The sequence below is a fragment of the Pan troglodytes genome, chromosome 11, assembly GCF_028858775.2.
Source record: "Pan troglodytes isolate AG18354 chromosome 11, NHGRI_mPanTro3-v2.0_pri, whole genome shotgun sequence".
Taxonomy (NCBI): Eukaryota; Metazoa; Chordata; class Mammalia; order Primates; family Hominidae; genus Pan; species Pan troglodytes.
This window is the reverse complement of record NC_072409.2, coordinates 113,009,603-113,030,641: the sequence shown is the minus strand read 5'-3', so window position 1 is coordinate 113,030,641 and position 21,039 is coordinate 113,009,603. Positions and strand designations below refer to the sequence as shown.

At 38.9% G+C, this 21,039-nt stretch overlaps 2 pseudogenes; both read right to left on the bottom strand.

The window, feature by feature from the left end:
* Positions 1-1,227: 1,227 nt before the first annotated feature.
* LOC100612003 (ATP synthase subunit d, mitochondrial-like) lies at positions 1,228-1,783 on the bottom strand (annotated as a pseudogene).
* A 6,247-nt stretch (positions 1,784-8,030) lies between these two features.
* Positions 8,031-21,039, bottom strand: part of LOC100614879 (histone-arginine methyltransferase CARM1-like) — a 267,533-nt pseudogene continuing 254,524 nt past the window's right edge.

Genomic DNA, 21,039 nt, shown 5'->3' with positions numbered 1-21,039 from the left:
GATCGTCTGAAGCCTTCTTCTCTCAGCTCGTCAAAGTCATTCTCCATCCAGCTTTGTTCTGTTGCTGGTGAGGAACTGCATTCCTTTGGAGGAGGAGAGGCGCTCTGCTTTTTAGAGTTTCCAGTTTTTCTGTTCTGTTTTCTCCCCATCTCTGTGGCTTTATCTACTTTTGGTCTTTGATGATGGTGACGTACAGAAGGGTTTTTGGTGTGGACGTCCTTTCTGTTTGTTAGTTTTCCTTCTAACAGACAGGACCCTCAGCTGCAGGTCTGTTGCAGTTTGCTAGAGGTCCACTCCAGACGCTGTTTGCCTGGTATCAGCAGCGGTGGCTGCAGAACAGCGGTGGCTGTAGAACAGCAGTGGCTGTAGAACAGCGGATCTTGGTGAACTGCAAATGCTGCTGCCTGATTGTTCCTCTGGAAGTTTTGTCTCAGAGGAGTACCCAGCCATGTGAGGTGTCAGTCTGCCCCTACTGTGGGGTGCCTCCCAGTTAGACTGCTCAGGGGTCAAGGACCTGCTAGAGGAGGCAGTCTGCCCGTTCTCAGATCTCCAGCTGTGTGCTGGGAGAACCACTACTCTCTTCAAAGCTGTCAGACAGGGACATTTAAGTCTGCAGAGGTTACTGCTGTCTTTTTGTTTGTCTGTGCCCTGCCCCCAGAAGTGGAGCCTACAGAGGCAGGCAGGCCTCCTTGAGCTGTGGTGGGCTCCACCCAGTTTGAGCTTCCTGGCTGCTTTGTTTGCCTAATCAAGCCTGGGCAAAGGCAGGCGCCCCTCCCTCAGCCTCGCTGCCGCCTTGCAGTTTGATCTCAGACTGCTGTGCTAGCAATCAGCGAGACTCCGTGGGCGTGGGACCCTCCAAGCCAGGTGCGGGACATAATCTCCTGGTGTGCCATTTTTTAAGCCCATTGGAAAAACACAGTATTAGGGTGGGAGTGACCCGATTTTCCAGGTGCCGTCTGTCACCCCTTTCTTTGACTAGGAAAGGGAACTCCCTGACCCCTTGCGCTTCCCGAGTGAGGCAATGCTTCACCCTGCTTTGGCTCGTGCACGGTGTGCTGCACCCACTGTCCTGCACCCACTGTCTGGCACTCCTTAGTGACATGAACCCGGTACCTCAGATGGAAATGCAGAAATCACCCATCTTCTGCGTCTTTCATGCTGGGAGCTGTAGACGGGAGCTGTTCCTATTCAGCCATCTTGGCTCCACCCAAATTTCTTTTTTTTAACTGTATAATTATTTTATTTTTAATGTCCAGAATGTGTAATATAAGGGCCAGATCTTCCTCCTGGACTCAATTTTATAAATCCTTGATTGGTTGGTGAGGTCATTAGGGATACTTTTTCTTGTCTAATTTGGTTTCTGGGAAAGTTTTTTTCAAGTCCTCAATGGTCATCTGATCAAATGGAATTAAGTTCTTCATCTTCTCCTTCTGTTTCTCATATTCTACAGTCCCAGCCTTTGAGAGAGACACCCACTCAGCACAAGATTTCACATCTTCTTTTTCTTCAGAATCCAGCTGGGCAGTATATTTATCCTCTGGCACAGAAACTTCAGGGCATTAAACTTCTTCTCAAAGTCATCCACCAAGCCTGCCTTGGCTACATGGGCCTTGTAGTAAGCCTAGTCGATAGCCGGTGGATTCTCAGGTAAAGTAGCCAACCTGGAGGTGAGGGTCTCATTCCAGGATTTCAGGGAATTAGCAATGGCCTTTTAGTTCTGGGGTATGATCTCCGCAAAAGCTACACAGTCAGTGGTTTTTAGAGCAAGTTTTCACCCAACCATCTTGGGATCCTTCACCAATCCTGGCTGCCCACGGTCCACAGCCTAAATTTCTTTAAAAATACTTCTAAAATTAAAGTAATGCTGTTTGTTTTGCTATAATAGTAATAAAGAGAAACCCAAAATTAAAAGAAATTTAATCTTCAGGCCCATGCAGAAAATTATAAAGAGCTAGTTTAAGAATCACCAATAGACTTTTCAATAAAGTTAGTATGCAAATTGTAGAGTTAGAAAAAAAATTAAATAAACCGAAACACCCTTGTAAAGTTTAGAATGCATAGATCGTGAAGTATGAACTTGGATGCTGATAAACTTCACAGGCCTTCATTTTACTTATTGCTTGACTTGTTACTGTCTTCTAAGCAAACCTAAAACAGAGAAAGTGATTCTATGACACTGAAGTGGTTAAGTTCCAGCCAGATCCAAAGCTATAAGCAAGCAAGTTTTGTTTTCATGTCCTCTCCTCCTCCTCCTTTCCCCTTTCCCCTTTCCCCTTTCCTATTCTCACTCCCGTGCCTTTCCCTGGAGTTTTTAGGGGCAGCCTTAAATCTATATTTACCCACTATATTCAGTATGTTTGATTATGCACAGCCTGAATTCAGATCCAAGACGATGATCCAGATTTTTGTTCATCAAAAGAACTTTTTTTCTTTTCTGTAAATTTATAGCAGAGCCTAAGCACTGACTTATTTTTCGGCTACTCAATAGGCTCATCGTGCCTGGGGCCCTTGCTCTTACTTCTGTCTTCTGGAAGGCTCTTCTTGTGCATCTGCCCATGCTGGCTCCTTTTTCGACATTTAGGCCTCTACTCAGGTGCCACCTCTTGGGACAGATCTCCTCCACCAATCCTCCAATCCTTCAGTCCTGGCCTTGACACTTCCTAGTTTATCATTCCTTTTTCACTTTCCTATAATTCCTTTATGTAATCATCTTTAAATAGGTTTTTATGTAATTAGAAAAATTTACATACAGTAAAATTCACTCTTTTTAATGTATAGTTCTTTCAGTTTTGACAAAGTATATAGCTATGTGTTGCCACCACTACAATCACAGTTTGGAAAAGTTCCATTGCTCACCCCTAAAATTTTCCCATACCTCTTTAGAGCCAACCCTTCTCAGAACCCCAGCTCTGTTCTGTTTTTGTTTGCTTTTGAAACAGGCTCTTGCTCTGTCACTCAGGCTGCAGTGCAGTGGCACAATCTTAGCTCATTGCAACCTCCACCTCCCAGGCTCAAGTGATCCTCCAGCCTCAGCACCCTGAGTAGTTGGGACTACAGTTGCACACCACCATGCCCAGCTAATTTTTATATTTTTTGTAGAGATGGGTTTTTGCCATGTAGCTCTGATCTATTTTCTTATCCATAATGTTGCTTTTTCCACAGTGGCATATAAATAGAATCTAATAGTATGTAGCCTTTTGAATCTGGCTTCTTTCACTGAATATAATGTAGTGTTATTGTTACACATATCAGTACTCCATTCCTTATTGTTATTATTATTCCATTGTATGAATGAACTATAGTTTGTTTGTTTATTCTCTATTTAAGAGACATTTTAGTTGTTTCCAGGTTTGGTGATTACAAATAAAGCTGCGATAAACATTCAAATATAGTTTTCACTGTTAATGCAAGTTTTCATTTCGCTAAGGTAAATATCAAGGAGTGAGATTGCCAGGTCACATGGTAAGTGAATGCTTAACTATATCAGAAGCTGTGAAACGGTTTTCCCAAGTGATAGTGCCATTTTGTATTCCCACCAGCAATAAATGAGAATTCCAGTAGTTCTACATATTTGTCAGCACTTAGCATTGTTAGATTCTTACATTTTAGTCACCTAATAGTTGTGTAGTGGTATCTCATCATGGTTTTAATTTAAATTTCCCTGACTAATGATGCCAAACATCTTTTCATGTGCTTATTTGCTATTATATGGAACTCTTTTTTTTTTTTGGTAAAGTAGTTGTTCAAATCTTTTGCCTTTATCATTATTTTTTAAATTGAGTTTTCTTATTACTGGGCTTTTAGACAGAATTATATCACAAGTTCTTTTAATATTCTAGATTGTTTTTTTCAGGTTTGTGATTTCCAAATAGTTTCACCCAGCGTGTGACTTGTCTTTTCATTTTCTTAGTGTGTCTTTCCAAGCTTATGAGTTCTTAAAGTATTATTTATCATTTTTCTCTTTTGAGTTTTTGAGATCATATGTAAGAAATCTTTGTCTAACTCGAGGCCACAAAGATTTTCTTTGATTTTTTTTCCTAGAAATTTTATGCTTTCAGGTTTTATATTTTAATCTATGATTTCTTTTAATTTTTGTAGATACTATGAGATATGGATTAAAGTTTATTTTTTAAAATCGCATACTGATATCCATTGATTCCAGCATTTTTGAAAGACTAACTCTTCTCCATTGAATTATCTGCAACTGCCAAAAACCGATTGACCACGTATGTTAGGGTCTGTTTTTGATCTAATCCTTCCTATTGACCGACACATCTACCCTTTCATGAGTACTGCACAGCCTCAATTACTGTAGTTTTATAGTAAGTAATGCAATCAGGTAGCTATTACTCTTCATCCTTTTCAGAAAACTTACCATCATCTGAAATTATCCTATGTGCTTAGCTTCTTTTTTTTTTTAATTCCTTTTTGAGATAGGGACTTGCTTTGCCATCCAGGCTGCAGTGCAGTGGTATGATCAGGGCTCACTGCAGCCTCAATCTCCCAGGCTCAAGTGATTTTCCTACCTCAGCCTCCTGAGTAGCTGGGACTACAAGTATGCACCACTATGCCTGGCAGGGTTTTTTTTGTTTGTTTTTTGTTTTGGTAGAGATGGGGTTGGGATGTTGCCCAGGCTGGTCTCAAACTCCTGAAATCAAGTGATTCTCCCACCTTGGCATCCCAAAATGCTGGGATTACAGGCATCAGCCACCTTGCCCAGCCTACTTTTTAAAAAAACTTCTGTTGGGAGACATCAAACCATGAGACTCTCTAGAACCATGGGACCAGGGAGTTTGTACCTATCTCATTCTCTGTTCTACTCCAGCACCAAGAACAGTACCTGACACACCATAATTGTTTAATAAATTGGTTGAAAGAAAGAAGGGAAGTTAAGAAATACTTAAGTTGAGGAAATTAAGGGAACTTAATATTTTGGAAAAGGAAGGATCAAATTGTTTTGTGAGAGCTATTAATATAATAATAGAGGTTTGCTGTGGTGCTAGCCTGGAAGATTAAATGCTCTTTTGGCCATGATATTTTGATCATAAGCTTACTTCTTTTAGGACCCATGAGGAGCTCTTTGGGGCCACACTCATTCGCTCATTCACCAAACATTTATCCAGCACCTTTGTGTAACACTGTGTCACACAGGGCAGTAGACAAGGCCTTGTGCTCAAAGTCTTAGGGGTCCCAGACAAGTTAAACAATAACTGAGACCAACCTCATCCAGATGCCATAAAAGTGATGTTTGTGCAGGGGTCTTTGAGTGATGTGGGAGAGGCATCTAACTCAGCCTTGGGAAAAGCTTTGCCGGAGAGGCCATCCTTGACGAAGTTTTCAAGTTTCAATAGGAAACTATGAGCCCCAGCTTCCCTTCAAGTGGGTCACTCTGTAACAATGTACCACAGGTTTCTTCTTGTGTTCTAAAGCACCTCCAGCTGTTTCTGGATTTGGGTCACTGGGGGTGGTTGTTTTACAGATTAACTCTGCAACTCTGCTCTAGGTCTCCCACTAAATGCTCCCTTAACACCCTTTCCCTCTCCTTCATATCACTTATTGCAATTATGATAATTAATTATGCATCAAGCTATTTAATGCCTACTTCCCTCCCACTACGATATGAGTTTCCTGGAGGCAGGGATTGAATCTGTCCCATTCTGCTGCATTTCTGCTGCCTGACATAGTGAGTGACCCAGCCACTGAATGATGAAGCACTAGTCTCAAAGCTCTTGTAAAATCTGCCAGGTTACCTGAGAGCTTGTCCTCTCTGATGAAGTGTTTTTGTCCTCTTGCTCAGCTTTAGGAACAACTGTTAGCTTTTCTTTTATTTTCAAATCACTTTAAAATAATTAATTTTCAAAATAAAGTTTTCCACCCCACCAAGGAAAAATAGAAACTTTCACATTATATGCAATGGTGGATGTTTGTGCCTTTAGTAATAAATTCACTGATCTTGAAATGTTTCTAGTATATCAATGATGCCCAGATGGTATGCTCTTGCATATCAGTAGTGTTTATAGTGTCTTAAAAATGGTAGAACAAAAAACAAATGGAGAAAAAGTTATTTTGGTGCTAAATTACCAACAATTCCTCTGGGTAACACAATTTATTTTAGTTCCTCCCAACACACACACGTGCTTCCTCTCAGATGCTGTAATAGCAAATTGACATTGAACTGGGGGTGGGAGTGGTCTGGAGAAGGGCATTACCATTGTTGAACACTTAATGGAGCACCTACTGTATGCTAAGCACTTTTCTAATATTCTGTCATTTAGTCCCCATCTCCACTGAGGATGCTGAAGTCTAGACATCAGGAAAGGGATGGTGAAGAAATATAGTCAAGATCTGGAATTCTCAGGGAATTAAGCACCCTCCTCTGCTTCTGTCTGTTAGCTGCTGAGTAAGAGGCAAAGGAAAAGGAAAGTCATGTGCCCTTCACTCAACAGCCAGTCTGTTTTGACTGAGCTGTGGCCATCCTGAATTATCCTCAGACCTTACAATCTCTCAGTATGACCTTATGGTCACTGTTTGTGCCTTCACACAAGGCAGGTGTTGGCCCTGGCCAGGATCTCTCTGGGTGGTTTTTTGGTAAAAGCCTTGTTTTTGTAAGAGAAAGCAGAGGTGGAACTCAAGAGTTAGTAGTTTACATGTATTTAAAAGGTGAGTTTTCTAAAACCTTCTAAGTAGTCATATTCTTTTTCAAATCCCAAATGATTCTGTTTGGAATAAACTACAACTCATCATCTATTTACCACATTGAGAGAGTTGGAAAGCAGACAACAGGAAGAAAAGGGAGGAAGAAAGAAAATTAGCATTTATTGAGCATTAATTCTGTGAACTGTTAGGTACTTCAGCATGTTATGTAAACTCTTGCAATCCTAGTGAGGTATATGCTTTTTATCTCATTATACAGATAAAAACACTGAGGCCTACATAGGTTAAATGATTTGCCTCAAATTGGCCTGCATGTTAGTGAGTAGTCAGCTTGTTCTCTCTGAGGCCCAAACCTGTGCTTTGCTTTACATGGCATGATTGTGTTAAGGACGGATGAAAGCAAGGTCACCTCCCTTCCCTCAGAATTGAAGACATTATCTGTATCTCTAATGGGCAATGAGTTTCAAAGATGTACACCATATGTGACAACTGGTATGCAATATATTACATTGTAGCTTTGCCCTTTTTTTTTTTTCTCTCCTGCTTCAAGGTCAAAATCTCTCATTTTCTTATCTCTGCTAAAGAATTATTGGTTTGGTTTCCTGAGTTTCCTCTTTGCTTCAAGTTTTTCAATACTACAGAGATATGATGCTTTGACTAATAGCCTTTGGGAGACATTATAATATGAGGAAAAAGCCTCTTTTTAATAAGGAAATCAAGAGTAGCAGTGTCCAGTGGTTTTATTCGTGTGCCTGATTTCATGTGTGGATTTTTAATTGGCTCATATTTGAACAGGTGTCTAAAGATGGGGAGTTTTTTTCTGGAAACGTTTGTTGTATTCATCTCATTGTGGCGAGTTCCTTGTATCAGATGAAATCTGCATAGCTCTTAAAGAGAGGAATGTCCTGACTTATGTGAGCTACACATCCGATGAGTCTCAAAAAAAGTAACTTAAATGAATTCATGTTTTAGGAGTATTGAAATAACTGCTACAAAAGTGAATGAAAGCCAGATTATCTTTGAATCCCACATTTTACAGATGAGAAAACCAAATGCCAGGGAAAGAAACTGGCTTTACCTGAGGTTACACAGCTCATTATAGCTCAGCTGGAGGACTGAGCTCACTTGGAACTGGAGGACATGATAGCTCACTTTGTAGAACTCTCTAGTGCCTTTGTTTCAGTATCAGATTGTTATGTACTGAATTCTATTTAAGGGATCATAAAACATTCAACTCCATACAGGCACCAAGTCTTCTCAGAGAGGAAGAGAACTAGTAGATACTTTCTTTTCCTCTTAGGAAATATAGAGTTATTCTGCACCTCTTTACCTGGTCATGGAGTGACTGAGATTTTATAAACATAGGTGTAAAATGCATGAGAAGATTTCTTACCTAAAGAAAGGATTCTTTAAGTCGAGGATGTTCTCAGATCTGAAGCCTGTTTGGTTCACCAACGCCACGGTCTGAATGTCATAGCTCTGTCTGCATTACAGAGTAAAACACGTCTCACAAGACTGGTCAGCTACTCATGAACATATAAGGCATCTTTCATATACACCTACTTCATAAGGCCTTTGAGTGTAGGTGTTTGGCATCTTGTATATGCACATGTGCATTTATTTGGAAGCCATTAATATTTGTAGAGGCAATTCAAAGTCTTGTTTATTCATTAGAAGAGTTTGATAGCTATAATTTCTTGATCTAAAAATTACAAAGGTAATGGTACTTCTGGTTGATCAAAGCACATTTTTGTGAGGGGGTGGAGTAGGGAAGCTTTATCAACATCAATGACAGAAAATGGCTTTAAGTAACAGAGAAGCTTTATATGTCATCACTGAAGTTCCAAAACAATCTCAATCATGGAAGGATTGGGTGAGCTAAAATTTCAAACTGATGTAAAACAGGTAACAGCAAACAGATGTGATTGATTTTAAGAGGCCTCAGATGAAGGCTCATGCAATTACAGTAAGAGGAATTGGCTGTTAAGAATAAATAACATTCTTGGTGACTAATCTGAAGGAGTTATGTTTGTAGGATTTTATTAGTCATTCTTAATTATATATTTCTGCTGATTATAAAAATGTTACATATTCACTGTAGAAAAATTGAAAAACAGAGAAAAATATAAGGAAAATAAAATAATCCATAATAGACTCTTTCAGCTATTTTATTTTCCTATTTTTCTCTCTGTATACTTATAGATGTAAATGTTTAACAAAATGATGCTTAAGTATTGCTTTATATATTCTTTCTTTTATTTGACATAAGCAAGTGTTTATCCTATATAATTCTTGAAAATGTATTTTTCAATTATATGAATTACATAATTACATGCAATTATGTAATTATATGAATATATAGCTCTATTTAATAACTTCCCATTGTTGAATATTTATATTTTTATAATATATTATTACTTATAATAACAAACACTGAATTTTTTACAGAAATGTGGTAAAGGACATTCTTGCAATACATCTTTATGTCCTACCTACAATTATTTACTGGAATAAATTAGAGGTAGACTCACCAGGCTAAAGCATACCAATGTATTTAAAATTCCCAAAACTAATTGCTAAAATATCTTCCAGAAAGTGTACCAAATTACTTCCTCACCTACAAAGCATGTAAGTGCTATTTTTTTTTTAAGAGACAGCTCTCACTCTTGCTTAGGCTGGAGTGCAGTGGCATGATCACAGCTCACTGCAGTCTGAAACTCCTGGGCTCACGTGGTCTTCCCGCCTAACCTGCCCAACAGATAGGACTATAGGCACTTGCCACCATGTCTGGTCAATTTTTATTATGTTTTGTAGAGACAGGTCTACTCATGTTGCCCAGGCTGGTTTTGAACTCCTGGCCTCAAGCAATCCTCTTGCCTAAGTTCCTCAAAACATCGGGACTACAGGTGTGAGACATCATGACCGATGTGAAACTGCTAATTTTATTATGCCTTTCCAAATCCTTAATATTTAAATGTTTGGAGTTAAAATATTATGGATTTCTAATTTCCTTGATTATTAAGCTTCTTTTTTAAATTTCAGAAATTAATGAGTGATATAAAGTCCTCTATCCCCACTTCCACACTGTCATTGCCAATAGAAGCCTGAGTAGCCTTAAATATAATGTCATATCCCGTAAAAGCAATAACTCAAGTTCTGGATTTGATTGGGCCAGGCAAACTAGAAAGAAAACATAGCTACAGCATGTTTAAAAAGCAAGACTATATCCTTTGATCCTTTTTTAACTCAGCTAATTGGCTCAGAACATTGTTTCAAAATTTTTCTTCCATGATAACTACATCCAAGACTTCACCACATTTGTGATACCTGAAGGTAGATTCAAGGGGAACTAGATATTGTGACAATGAGCTCCTTAGGAGAGGTTTAAACCTTGCTGGAATCATAGAAAGACTGAGATATCAGCCTGGTAAATAAGTCAGGGAAAGACACATCTACAATTTTTGCCAAATGAAAGACATCTTAATGATGTCTGAAGTAATTAACACAGAACTCCAAGTAGGAATTGAGTACTCTGACGTATGAGTGGATGTGTGTATTTACAGACGCACGTATGAACCAGGTTAGTCACAAGAACTGCATGGTTCTTGTTGTGGTTGGGATGAACAATCAATAGATTCTTGTTATGGGGTCTTCAGCAAGGCTCTTTTTCAGAACAGGATGTATCACAATGTAGCTACTTCACACTCACTTTTTACAACCCACTCCTCTTTGCCGACTGTCAAAATCCTATCTTCTCCAATGGAAAGAAAAAGAGGGAGCAATCTGCGGTCAGTCTGGGCAGTGAAAAGCTGAGGTTTGTGGTTAAAGCCCTTCAGTGTGTGGCAGGGGAGAAAGAGCGGTGCAGTGAAAGAATAGTCAGGTACACTGATTTGATAGTGATTCACCTGACCAAGGAGAATGTGTCCCCATTTAAAATTTCAGGAAAATAATATACTGTAGTGGCAGTGTCATGCTAATGCCAAGATACCCAGAAGGTCAACTCCAAACTCAACAATTAGAGTGCAATGTTTATGGAATGTTTCTAAAGCAACCAATAAAGAATAGTCTAAGACTGTGTCTACAGAACTTTTAATAACTATTAGTTTTTTTGAACTAGTTATTTGGCAATGTACATTTTTTAAAACCCTAGTTCTTTGCCACACTTAGTTATTTTAAACTGTATAGAGACAGAGCAGGTGGGTTAAGTGGGAACATATCTTAGTTCAAGGATTGAATACGAAACCATCACTTTGTATACCAGCATTTCTTTTGCAATATCCAAGAATAAATTGGAAACTTGGGAACAACATATGCAGAACATGTCTTCCCAGAGAGTATGGTAATTCATGATAATTTCCTCTTACAGAAAACAGAAGATGAAATAGTGGGATAGGCTTAGTTCTGACCATCAAAGAATAATGGGATGGAGAAATAAGTGGCAGGAAGCTTGGGAAAAAATTACGCAAGTCACCGAGGATTCACTGATACATAAAGAAATGAAAGTCTCTGCAGGCATGGACTGTAGACCAGTGTTCTTCAGAGGGGTTGAGTTTTCTCCCAGAGAGAATGTGGGATGACACATTGGAGTGTGGAAGAAAATGCTAAACTGTTATTTTAAAATGTTTTATTAGTTATGGTGGATTGAATTGTGTCCTTCCAAAACATATGCTCAATGCCTAACTACCAGTAGCTATGAATGTTACCTTGTTTGGAAACAGGGTTTTGCACCTGTAACCAAGTTCACATGAGGCCACACTGAATTTGAGTAGATTCCAAATTCTATGACTGTCCTCATAAGAAGAGGAGAGGACACAGAGATGCATGCAGGGAAGACAGCCATGTGAAGACAGAAGCAGAGACTGGAGCCATGCAGCTCCAAGGAATCCCAGGGACTGCAAGGCACCGTAAGAAGCTGAAAAGCAAAGGGCAGCTTCTTCCTTTCAGCTTTCAGAGGAAATGTGGCCCTGCTGACACTTTACAGCATTTCTGTCAAAAATTCAGTGTTCATTATTATAAGTAATAATACATTATAAAAATATGAATATTCAACAATGGGAAATTATTAAATAGTGCTATATATTCATATAATGCCATTGAAAACTACATTTTCAAGAATTATGATATAGGATAGACACTTGCTTATGTCAAATAAAAGAAGGAATATATGAAGCAATACTTAAGCATCATTTTGTTAAACATTCACATCTGTAAGTACACAGAGGAAAAAATAGAATATAACAGCTGAAATAATATATTATCATTATGGTTAGATTCAATAAGACTCTAATCACATTTAAAATAATATGGTGCAACATTAGTGAGTAAATACCAGCCATGTGATGGGCACACGGGTCAGAGCTAGAAGAACATGAGTAACATTGTAGAGCAAAAAAAGTCACCTAAAGCTGCACTAGCACATTCTATTACTTCACTGTGCTGAGTAATGCACAACAGTTTCTTCCATAATTACTTCTGATGCAGATGAACACATATATAACTATGGAGAGGTTTTATTTTATGTGATGTCCAAGGTAAAGCAGTTTAACAGTGACCATTAGAAATAGCAATGATTGCAATGATGTTTCCTATGCTTTAATTCTTTGATCAGCATTTCTTCTAGGTTTATAAACTACAAAGCTCATCGAACTCTCTCCAAACCAAATCCCTTGGCAAATCTGGGTATAGCAGGCCTTCACAGGGATCCAAAAATTTTAAATAATGTTTCAAAATATTTTGGTACAAGTGGCTGAGCTAGATCCAACAATCAGCCTATATTTATTTTTCAATGCATCCTTTTGATTTCTATTTTTGTATGTCTTACAAAATATATAATATATGAGTTTCTATATATGCATATGTTCACATAGATCTGTCTATGCATGTGTGTATATATATATGTGGATAGGTATATATAGCATGTCTGTATATATCTCTGTGTGTGTGTGTGTGTGTGTGTGTGTGTGTATGTGTGTAGCTAGAGAGAAACTACTTAGTTCTGGACTTTCTATTATTATTACTGTAGTACATGCACATAATTAAAAGATAAATATTGGTATACTTGGGGAAGACATACATAAAGTGTTTTTATTCATAGGTGCAGATGATCAAAAACTTTAAAGACCACTTCTATGAACTTTCAGGATATAAATTTCATAAAGTTAATGAAAACACTCGGTTCTATTTTATTGCCAGGGCAATAAATTGAATGACAGCTCCAGAATGATGGGAGACTGTCAAAAAATAAAATGTTAACAGTACAATCAAAAATGGGCCTGATGGGGAAGAAAAGGGCAGTTATTGTCACACCTGTGAGGTTGCATAGGGAGCTCTTCTAGGAGTTCAGAGTTTAAAAGAATATTTGACACTAAGGGAGGGGGAGATTCTATCCAAAGAAGTACAAGGGGACAGCACCTTACTGAAAAAGAATGAAAACACTGACATTCACGAAGTGCAGAGGCTTTTAGAAAATACCAAGGAAAACAAGGATTTCAAACCCAAAATATCTGAAGAGATACATTAAGAATAAGGATGAGAATAAGGGAAGAGGAATTGGAATTAAGATACTGTGGGCTTACTGTGTGTTAATCACAAATACTATCTTCTCACTTTTAATATTTGTAAAAGTCTGGTGAGACGATGATTACAAATATTACTTTATAGGTGATGGATGAGGTGAGGAAACTGGGATGCTAGATTCATTAACTTGCCCAAGATCACTCCAGCACCAACCAGTATATAGAAGAGACTGAACAGAACCAGGACATAGCAGACTCCAAACCCTGGTCTCTTTACTACATAAGGGTGCTAACCTAATAAGATTAAAAACTTCCTCCCTTCCTTTCTTCCTTTGCAAAACATTACATGGCCATATTTTAGCTGCTTCATTCAATTGTGCTAGACTAAGTTCTTAATGAGAGGCGGATATCAGCTCATGACACCTTCACTCAGTAATTCCACAATATTTCTGGGCCTCTGAAATACATAAGGTAAAGAGGGATACACCATAGAGTAAGACTCACTCTCTCTTCTCAGGCAGCTCACATATAGCAAATTACAGCAATAAATGGGTGCTCTAACAGAGGTACTACAGGGCTGTAGGAGCTGTGGGCTGGTGTGTGAAGTAGATGGTTTTCCTCCTTCTTACCTATTAGGGAAAATGAAGGAAAGAAGGGTAGAAAAAATATTACCCATAAGGATGAAACACAAGGTGTGTCAGAAAAAAAGTAACAGAAGAATAAGATGATTTAAATTCACTCACAAAATTATATACTAAGAAACTGTAAAAATATAAATATCGGAAAGAAAAAGAATGTTATCCTGGTTTGCAAAAAGCAGAAAAGGCAAAGTCCAAAATTCCAGGCAGATGATGGCTATTGCTCCTTTGCACTTTTCTTTTTTTTCTTTTTCTTTTTTTTTCTTTTTTCTTTTTTTTTTTTTTAGAACTGGTCATTAAACAGATGGTTTATAAGGATTTAGAAAGAAAGTAGTAACTTTCAGGATGAAGATGGCATAAGTCAGCATTTTCCACTTTTCCTTCTGGAAGCTATCCAAAAACAAGGAGAATCGAAATATTCTGCAGATGGCAAACCTCATTTTCTGTAACACTAGGAGAATGAGATAATCTGCAGCCTTTGACATATGTGTAAGGGTTGTAAAAGCAGTCAAGACTGGTTATTAGTCATGTGGGAAAAGGTACAAAAGAAGTGCAAAGAGGGACAAAAGAGCCCAGGGGTAGCACATCTTACCACCTGAAGATGAGAAGCATTTCTCTGAAATGCAAAAGGTGTATTCCTTGTTAGTAACATCTTGTGCAGGAATTGTGGTGAGCAGAACTTTGGGCAGAAATGCTCCTGGAACTGAAGCATGGTGGAACTACCTAAACAATACAAGAGGGGCCATTCTTGCAGGAAGCAGTGTGATTCTGTGGCAACCTAGAAGGAGAAAAAGTTTGAGTTGAGAAAAACCGATAGCATGAAAACTGTCACATCTTCTTCTGCCACAGAAACTTCCTCCTGTAAATAGCTGCCCAGGAAAGTCCTATAATTTGATGAGTGACAAGAACATCAAAACAAGTGAGAGAGAGGTGATCAGGAACAAAAGTAGAAAAAAAGTAGTAAAATTTACAAACACATGAAAAACATGTATCAGTAAAATGATGCCGTGGCACATGTAAAAAAGGTGAGCAAATATTTTGTCACAATTTTTAAAACACAATGAAGCTTTCACCTCTATGGAGGAAGCAATAACTTCCATGAAGGAAGATCATGATGCAGACGGAAGAGAACAAGAAGGATCTTGATATGCAGATATGGAAATGTCTTTGAGATGTATTGTTGAGTGAAAAAGGACATAGAAAACAGATACAGAATGTTACTATTTAGGTATAAAAGCAGTGAGGGGGAAATAAATAAGAAAGTAGATTCTTGCCTTTACGGTGTTTTGTAATTTTATGTCTAAAATGAAACTCTGAGAGGATATGCAAGAAATAATAACCGAGGCTACATGTTGGGGGAAGGGGAGGGGCACAAATGAGGTTAAGGAGATAGAAAGTCATGGTAATTAGAGACCTAGCTCAGTTTCACTATAATAAAAGCTATGTCCAATTAGTTTCATTTCCTTTTTATTGGCAGAGTTATTGGACTGGGCTATGAGAGTAAAGTCAGAAATAAAGCTTATTTAGATATCATATTCCAAAAAGGTCATATCATATTTCATTCTGGCCTAGATGGAGAAATGTGGGCTGGGAATGAACACAGGGAGTGGATTTTGAGCTACTTCCATGACCAAAGCCAAAAGCTGTGAAGAAACCTGGATAGCAAACTTTGAAGGAAGATTCCATCCTTGGCCTTTTTCTACTTAATATTTTTTAAATAAAAATTTGCCTATTAAATCTACAAAAGATAAAATGGTAGGAATCACTAATATGCTAAAAAAAAATTAAAAGAAATAATCCACTGGCTCTGGTAAAGATCCAAAAACAGTAGATAATTGAATGAGTGGAATAAATACAAAAACCTGTACCGAAGTTGAAAAAGACGTGCTGCATACTAGGAAAAGGGAGAAATGTGATTTAAAAGTCAATCATGCAAAAATACACTTCTTGTGTTTAACTGACTATACACTCAAGTAAAATGGATCCCAAACTTAAAAATATATTATTATGATTCAAAACAGAAATAGTTACTATTGCTCTGATCCCAACATTTATCAGAACACATATGCTGTTGTCCTGTAATTAGTTCTGAAGAAACGTTTTAAAAGGGGACATTGATAACCAGGGTATTTCAGAGGGGAGAACTTAGAATTTCAAACTATTTCAAAATCACTCTTATAGGAGGAAGGAGTTGAGGATGCTAGCTTAAAGACAGGAAGGCTAGAAGGACATTTGGTAAAACTCTCCAAATATTTGAACAATTGCCATTTAGAGGTTAGAGCCAACCTACCTTGTTCGAGCTCAGAAACACAACTAAGATCAATAAGTAGAATTTATAGAAAGTAAGATATAGAATCAACAGCAAGGATAATTTTTTAATAACTGGAGATGTTGAAAATGGGAGACATTAATAGCCAAGGACCATATGAAGAGCGACTTAACCTTACCAAAAATTAAATACAAACCAAACAACAAGATGCTACCATAAAAAAATATTTTTGGGTCTATCAGACTGACACAAATCATAGAGATGGATAACATGAAGTTTAGGAAAAGATGTAGAGAAATGAACATGTTTATTTATTGCTGGCGCAAGGGGAAATTGGTGCAACCATTGAGAAAAGTAGTATCTACCAGAGCGTAACATGCACATACTCTGTGATTCAGCATTTCCATTTCTAGGCATCTCATTTGAAAACACTCATGTCACCGTGCACACTGTGTGTTCCAAGACGTTTACTGCAGAATTTTTTGCAATGCTAAAATAATTGAAAGCAACCTGAATCAGTCAATCAGAGATTTTTTTAAAAAAACATTATAGTACATTCATGCTCTGGACTATTATGCGTGTATTAAAAAGAACAAAAAAGATCTATCTGTGCAGATTCAGGACTTATTACTAAGTAAAAATTAAGTTGCGGACTTCTAGTATAATTTGTACAAACAAGCCCCACCATGATGTTATTTGTTGGCACATCACGGAAAAATCACCTGAAAGTACACAAATCAAACTGTCACATCAGGGGTGCGGGGTGAGGTGTGGGAGTGGAAAAGGACTCTATACACTTTTGTAGTTTTGAATTATATGTGAGTATGTTAGGTTTTTGTAATTAAAGAAATAAAGACTTTAAAAATGAAAGGGTCAATCTGTGAGGTGGTGAGCTCTTTGTCACAGGAGTCTTCAAGCACAGGCCTTTTTCTGCTTAATAGTTTTGAAATAAAAATTTGACTATTACATCTGCAAAAGATAAAATAGAAGGAAGAGTGTGAGGTAGTGAGGAAAGAAAGCTGAATAAGATGACCTCTGAGTACCCTTGATACCCTGAAGGTCGTGGAACTACTTCTCTACTCTTCTGTCCTCTAATTCACACAGCGGAGTTCCAACAAGGTGAAATAGGACACTGAAAAAATGAGAGATAAATCGAGGTAAATCTTGCAGATAACTCATGAAATCCAATACCACAGAGTCCTTCCTGATACTATATACTGCGTCTGGAATGCTTTTCTCCCCTGTATACAGATCAATTTTATTGTACTAAATTTGGGGGTATGTGGCCAGACCGATGTAAGTCAGTCCAGGAAGCTGACACAAGGTTTAAACACCTGATCATTCAAGCCTTGGCAAGTGCTCCTGTGAGCTGCTGGATTTCCTTCCTTCCTCCATGGTCAGCTGGAGAACACTGCCCTTAAGTTATCTGAAGCTCCTCTTTGTTACCACACACAGTGCTCAGGCAGGCCTCTGGAAAGCCTGCTGTCCATTTGTAGGTGCTGGAGTCTCAGGGGCCTGCCAGCTTCCTCCTGCTCCCAGACCTCAATGCCCAGGAAACAGAGGTGAAAGCACATCTGTACTTTCCTGCTTACCATTTATTGGCTACAAACAGCACTTTCCCTGACAGTGTCTTCCCTTCCTTGGCAAAGAGAGCAGTCTGCAGGAGGCACTGCACCTGGTACCAATGAGTCAGAGGCTCAGCTGGGGCTGTTGACAGCCAAACAGTTACCCATAGGGCAAGAAAAGAGATAAAAGCCAATCACATGCTAGACCCACATTAATGGGTTGGATTGGAAACTAAGGTTGATAGTGGTTTTTGTTCTTTTGACTCATAGAGCCCTTTGATGAGAAGGATAGCTCAATTTATGGAGCAGGTTGGGCGTGGTGGCTCACGGCTGTATAATCCCAGCACTTTGAGAAGCCAAGGTGGGCGAATCACAAGGTCAGGAGATCGAGACCAGCCTGGCCAATATGGTGAAACACCATCTCTACTAAAAATACAAAAATTAGATGGGCATGGTGGCAGGCCCCTGTAGTCCCCGCTACTTGGGAGGCTGAAGCAGGAGAATAGCTTGAACCCAGGAGGCAGAAGTTGCAGTGACTAAGATTACACCACTGCACTCCAGCCTGGGCGACAGAGCAAGACTCCATCTCAAAAAAATAAAATAAAATTATGGAGCAAGTACCACATGTTGAGTACTGAATTAAGAGTTTATGTATATAATTTTAGTAAATCTATACAATCGTCCTATGAAGTATGCCCAGAGAGGTTAAACAATTTGCCCGACATCACACAGGACAACTGGAGAGCCATGCTTCAAACTCATAGACTTGGCCACCATGGCAACCTGTATTTCTGAATCAAAGCTCATTAGAGACCCAATAAGTAACAAGGTTAAATCAGAAGCTGATTTGCTTGACTAGTGTAGCAAAGGGAGATGTCTACAGTCTGGTCTCTTACTGACTCCTGCCAACCTGTTCAGGGGTCTTGAAGGGGCTTCTGGAAGCAAGAAAAACTACTAGAGCAGATGACCTCCACCATGCTTCCAGCCCAGACATCCTGTGTGTGTCTGCCTGAGTGTTAAATTGAGTCTCCTCAGTTCATATGAAAAAGTGAGAAAGTCTTGCTGTGCTTCTACACCAAGGTCACCTGTTCAGTGGTTGTGCAGTGGTTGCTGGCTGGAGGGGAGCAAGGGGCACATTAAGCATGGGGGAAATTCCTAGAGGGTTAATTTTGACTAGAAGATTTGGAGAAAAATTTTATGTAATTTAGCTGCCTAAGAATATAAATGACTTTTATATCAAAATATACTGAGATATAATATAGAATAAAATGCAAATCTTCCTTCCCCTTCTTCTTTTTTTTTTTTGAAACAGGGTAGAAACCCTGTTTCGAAGCCTGTTTTTCTGTTGCCCAGGGGCTCAAGTGATCCTCCCACCTCAGCCTCCCGAGTAGCTGGGACTACACGCATTCACCACCACACCCAGCTAATTTTTAAAATATTTTTTGTGAGATAGGGTCTTGCTACGTTGCCCAAGCTGGCCCACAAATTTTCTGTATTTTTTTTTTTTAAAAAGATAAAGCATTTAACTTCAAAGACACTTCCCCCTTGAGGTAGGCCACTTCAAGCTTGTCTCTCTCACCCTTGCAGGACCAAATTCATTTACATGGGTTATTACAGAGAGGAGCAAATGTATGTATTCTTTGAACAAATATGTTCATATGGAGTCAAGATGATTTGTGCCTCATTTTATTTTTCTCAGATTGTCAGCTCTGACAAGGTTTCCAGGGGTCCCCTCTCTTGAGTCTTCCCCCAGACCCCCAAGCTGTATGACAGCCCCATGGGCATTTCTTTCTAAGCAGGTACAATGATAAGCCTGGGCATTCTCACAAGGAATGGAGGAGAGTACACAGTAAACATTTTCCTCCACTTCAGCATGTGACCCAGACCAGATCTCTTTGCTAGTTGGAACGTACTAGAAAGCCTGGGAAGAGAGTAGGGCAGTCCGGAAGAGAACAGAGATTTGGTGGCCATGGAGTGGTGCAGCCCACACGAGGAACACCACACAGTGACAGCCAACGTGTAGGTAGTCTTTCCCCTCTTTTCCCCGCAACTTTCAAACCTGTGCAGTAGGAAGGTGCACAGATAGCGAATTTTCCTAATGTTGCAACTAGCATTAGTAATACACACCTGCCTGATCATCAAAGGACTGCAGAGTATAAACCAAAATCAGGAAAACTATAATTCAAGGTATCATCCAGATACAAGAGATAGTATAACCAGGTGTGTCAGAAACAAAAGCAAAGGCTTGGGGTACCATCCCATCGATTCTATTAAAGACCAAGAAGTTTCAAAAAGCACAAACCCTCTCTCACTCCTCCAAAGCTCAATTCATTTGGCTTAAGAGGCTTTGCGTAGTTTAGTTAGAGTTGATATGACACACAGAAAAGCATCTCATTTTTACTTTTTCCTAAAATCTAAAATTAACATTAACATCTGTGTTTATTTCCTTGAAAATTGGAGAAACAAGAATTAGTGTCATTAAAATCAATTATTAAACACTTTAAAATTGTGATTACAAATAGTAGATAGCATGGGGTAGAGCAGACTGAGAAAATGTTGGTGGGGGGTATACATACAGAGATCCAACAAATGCCACATCAAACCAGAACGCCAGGCCATGGATGAGCCCAGACTGCCATCTGAAACACAAAGGGAATTTCTACTCTGTAAGGAAATAAAAAAGATGAAAGACTCGAAACTACTGTTGTTGTTGACAGATGTACTAGATACATTTGTGAGGTCAGTAGGAATATTTTCTTTCTCTCTTGGGCACTTTTGCCTTGGCAGCCAAGTTCTCTCAGTGTGTGATTAATGCTTGGGTGATGCTGCACATTTGAGAAGCTTACTTCTTGACAAAATCTTTCAAGAACCACGCTACTCTGCTGCGATGACCTGGAACTGCATAGGGTGAATGTAACATCTGGAGCTGGGTTTGACTAGAGAAGAGGAGGATGACTCAGGACACAGAGGGCAGCCATCCTTCAATAAGCCAAAGCATGGGCAGGGACAGTTCCCCTACACAGCTGTTCAAAGGGAAAGGTTGTTCAGGCCTCTAAAAATGGACTGGAGCACATCGAGCTCAGAAGGCCATCCTCATAGTTAATTTCTTTTTGTGGGAGGCAATTTAACTTCCAGTAGGCTATAACAAGAGTCATGCAGAAGCGGCTATGGTTTATGCCAAATGCAGAATAAGCAGGAATAGAAAGAATATTGGGAAATACACAATGCAATCTAGATGCTGGACCTATTTTAGCTGTGGAACCTTGGAAGGCACTTAAATTCCCTGAAACTTGGTATCTGCATTTGTTGAAGGGTGATAAAATCTCTCTCCTACTTTCCTCATAAGGTTCTTCTGTATGTTAAATGGAAAAACATGTATATAAGAGTTCTTTGCAAAC